This window comes from Ursus arctos, chromosome X (genome assembly GCF_023065955.2).
Source record: "Ursus arctos isolate Adak ecotype North America chromosome X, UrsArc2.0, whole genome shotgun sequence".
In the NCBI taxonomy this organism is placed as follows: domain Eukaryota; kingdom Metazoa; phylum Chordata; class Mammalia; order Carnivora; family Ursidae; genus Ursus; species Ursus arctos.
In genome coordinates, this window is record NC_079873.1 from 63051952 (window position 1) to 63056609 (window position 4658).

The window sequence follows — 4658 nt, forward strand, 5'->3', positions numbered from 1 at the left end:
TTCTGGTGAGGTCAAAGGATAATATAAAGTGACACCTTCTATGCACCAGTCATGTCTACTGGTTATCTAAAGTGTTGCCTTCTGTGCATCACTATAGGGAAGATCAGAACAAGCCTTGTCACATTCCAGGTAGGGTGTATGTTAACTTCCAAGGTGCCTCAAACACACAGCCTTGAGGGAGGTCATCGCATGGGCATAAATAAGATGAAGGGCCAAAGATGGAGTCAGTGTTGTCAGCAATCTTACAATGGATAAAGAAGATCTGGTATGTGTGTGTGTGTGTGTGTGTGTGTGTGTGTGTGTGTACATACACACAATAGAACATTACTCAGCCATAAAAAATGAGATCTTGCCATTTTGCAACAACATTGTTGAACCCAGAGAATATTACACTAAGTAAAATAAGTCAATGAAAGACAGATACCATATGACTTCACTTATATGTGGAATCTTAAAAACAAAACAAATGAAGAACAAACAAAACAGAAACAGACTCATAAATACAGAGAATAAACTGGTGGTTGGTGGAGGGGAGGGAGGTGGGGGTTAAGTGAAATAGGTGAAGGGGATTAAGAGGTACAAATTTCTAATCATAAAATAAATAAGCCATCAAGATCAGAAGTATAGCATAGGGAGTATAATCAGTAATATTGTAATAACACTGTATGGTGACAGATGGTAACTACACTTAATCACGGTGTGAACATTGTGTAATTTATAGAATTGTCAGATCAGTATGTTGAACACCTAAAACTGATATTACATTGTATGTCAATTATACTTCAATCATAAAAAAAGACTTCCAAACACAGACACCGCCAGGACCAGATGGCTTACAGATGAATTTCACCAACAATTTAGGGAAGAATTAATACTAATTCTTCTCAAACTCTTCCAAAAATTTTAGAGGAGGAGAATGCCAAACTCATTCTACGGAGCCAACATTCCCCTAATATGAAAGCCTGATAAGGGCACTACAGGAAACAACAACAACAACAACAACACAACAACAACAAAACTATAGACCAATATCCATGATAAACAAAGTAGCAAAAATTCTCAACATAATATTAGCAAACTCAATTTAAGAACTAATCAAAAGAATTAGATACCATGACCAAGTAAGATTTATCCCTGGGATGCAAGAATGATTTAAAATACTCAAATACCAAATATGAATCTGTTTGGGACAATCGAGCTGCCTGGTTCTGTAGTCACTTCTCATGGTTCTGTAGTCATTTCTCAGAGACCAGTACACTTGCAGCTTGGCTGACCAACTGACTGAAGAACATATTGCAGAATTCAAAGACACTTTTTCATCATTTGACAAAAATTGTGACAACAAAGGAATTGAGAACTGTAATGAGGTCTCTTGGGCAGAATTCCACAGAAACAGAGTTATAGCACATGGTTAATGAAGTAGGTGTTGATGGCAATGGCACAATTGACTCCCTGGAATTTCTGACAATGATGGCAAGAAAAATGAAAGACACAGTAAAGAAGAAGTTAGAGAAGCATTCTGTGTGTTTGATAAGGATAACAATGGCTATATTAGTGCAGCAGAGCTTTGCCATATGATGACAAACCTGGGAGAGACGTTAACAGATGAAGAGGTTGATGAAATGATCAGGGAAGCAGATATTGATAGTGATGTTCAAGTAAACTATGAAGAGTTTGTATGAATGATGACAGCAAAATGAAGACATTGTACAGAATATATTAAATTTCTTGTACAAAATTATTTATTTTCCTTTTCTTTGTTTGTAACTTATCTGTAGAAGGTTTCCTCTACTGTCAATAAATATGCATGTATAATAAGTAGGGCTTCATTCCTCATGTTTTCTTCCTTAATCTTACTGTCATTGTCCTGAAACCTTATTTTAGAAAATTGATCAAGTAATATGTTGTCTGTGGCTTACTCTGGATGTATCTAAACTCTTCTGCACATCTAAACTTAGATGGAGTTGGTCAAATGAGGGAACATCTGGGTTATGCCTTTTTTTAAAATAGTTTCCTTTAGGAACTATCAGCATGTTGTTGTTGAAGTGTGGAGTTGTAACTCTGCATGGACTATGGATAGTCCACAATATGTACTTAGAAGTTACCCTACTGCAAAATGGGTATATTATCCAGGTACTTGTATGCTATTTTTTTTGTACTACTGGCCCTATACCAGAAACATTTTCTTTTATTATTTACTTTTTAAACTTTGTTTAGCTACTTAAAGAAAATCTGCTTATGGCACAATTTGCCACAAATCCATTTCGAGTTGCATATTCGTTTTCCAATAAAAAATTAGTTTACCCCCCCAAAATAAAATACTCAAATAAGTAAGTGTGATACTCTTCATTTTTTTAAATAATATTTTTTATTATGTTAGTCACCATACAGTACATCCCTAGTTTTTGATGTAAAGTTCCATGATTCATTGCTTGTGTATAACACCCGTGCACCATGCAATACGTGCCCTCCTTAAAACCCATCACCAGCCTATCCCTCTCCCCCACCCTCCTCCCCTCTGAAGCCCTCAATTTGCCTCCCAGAGTCCACAGAAGGTACAATCATATGACTATCTCAAGAAATGCAGAAAAAGCATTTGACAAAATGCATTTTAATGATAAAAACTCTCAACAGATAGGTATAGAAAGAATATATCTCAACATAATAAAGGCCACATATGACAAACCCACAGTTGACACTATATTAATGGGAAAAATTACTCTTGTCTTCTAAGATTAAGAACAAGACAAGAATGCCTACTCTCTCCATTCTTAACACAGCACTGGAAATACTAGCCAGAGCAACAGGCAAGGCAAAGAAATAAAAGGCATTCAAATCTGAAAGGAAGAAGTAAAACTATCACCATTTGCTGATGATATGATCTTATACATTGAAAATCCCATACACTCGACTAAAACACTGTTGGATCTAAACAATGGATTCCATAAAGTCACAAGATATAAAATCAATACACAAAAATCAGATTTTTTTCTATACAATAACAATGAGACATTTGAAAAAGAAAGAAAGAAAAATATCCCATTCAAAATAGCATCAAAAACAATAAAATACCTAAGAATAAATTTATCCAAGGAAATAATGGATTTGTATGATGAAAAGTAGAAGAATTGCTGAATGAAATCAAAGACACAAATGGAAGGACATCCTGTTTCCATGGATTGGAAGAGCTAATATTGTCAAAATGTTCACACCACCCAAAGCTATCTATAGATTCAATGCAATCCCTATCAAAATCCAATGGCATTGTTCAAAGAACTAGAAAAAAAATCCTAAAATGTGTATGGAACCATAAAAGACCTTGAATAGCTAAAGCAATCATGAGAAAGAAGATGAAGCTGGAGGTATCACACTTCCAGATTTCAAACTATATTAGAAAGCTATGGGAATTAAAATAGTAATGGTAATGCAAAAAAAAAAGACACATAAACCAATGGAATGGAAGATCCTAGAATTACACCTTTGAACATATGGTCAACTAATATTTGATTAGGGCTCATGAAGAGCCAGGGGGGAAGTCTTTTGAAAAAATGGTGTTGGAAAAACTGGATAACCACATGCAGAAAAATGGGCCTTTATCTTATACCACTCACAAAAATGAACTCTAAAAAGATCAAAGGCCTAATATAACACCTTAAACTGTAAAACTCCTAAAAGAAAACATAGGGAAAAAACTCCTTGACATTGGCCTTTTTTTTAACAGACAACCCAATTCTTTCTTTCTTTCTTTCTTTCTTTCTTTCTTTCTTTCTTTCTTTCTTTCTTTCTTTCTTTCTTTCTTTCTTTCTCTTCCTTCCTTCCTTCCTTCCTTCCTTCCTTCCTTCCTTCCTTCCTTCCTTCCTTCCTTCTTTTTAATTTTTTATTATGTTATGTTAGTTACCATTACTACTTCATTACTTTTTGATGTAGAGTTCCATGCTTCATTGTTTGTGTATAACACCCAGTGCTCATTGCAATATGTGCCCTCCTTAATACCCAACACCAGGCTAACCCATCCCTCCAGCCCCCTCCCCTCTGAAATCCTCAGTTTGTTTCCTGGAGTCCATAGTCACTTATGGTTCCTCTCTCCCTCTAATTTCCCCCCTTCAGTTTTCCCTTCCTTCTCCTGATGCCCTCTATACCATTCCCTATATTCCACATATAAGTGAAACCACATGATAATTGTCTGTCTCTACTTGACTTATTTCACTTAGCATAATCCCCTAAAGTTCCATCCATGCAATGCAAATGGAGGGTATTCATCATTTCTGATGGCTGAGTAATAGTCCTTTGTCTCTATGGAACACATCTTCTTTATCCATTCATCTGTTGAATGGCATCTCTGCTCCTTCCACAGTTTGACTATTGTGGACATTACTACTATGAAAATTGGGGTGCATGAGCCTCTTCTTTTCACTACATCTGTATCTTTGGGGCAAATACCCAGTAGTAAAATTGCTGGGTCATATGGTAGCTCTATTTTTAATGTCTTGAGGAACTTCCACACTGTTTTCCAAAGTGGCTGTACCAACTTGCATTCCCACCAACAGTGTAAGAGGATTCCCCTTTCTCCACATCCTCTGCAACATTTGTTACTTCTTGCCTTATTAATTTTTGCCATTCTAACTGGTGTAAGGTGATATCTCAATGTGGTTTTGATT

The 4658-nt window shown here is 35.9% G+C and overlaps 1 pseudogene; it reads left to right on the forward strand.

Moving 5' to 3' along the window:
• Window positions 1–247: 247 nt before the first annotated feature.
• LOC123000136 (calmodulin-like) lies at window positions 248–1700 on the forward strand (annotated as a pseudogene).
• The last annotated feature ends 2958 nt before the right edge of the window (window positions 1701–4658 follow it).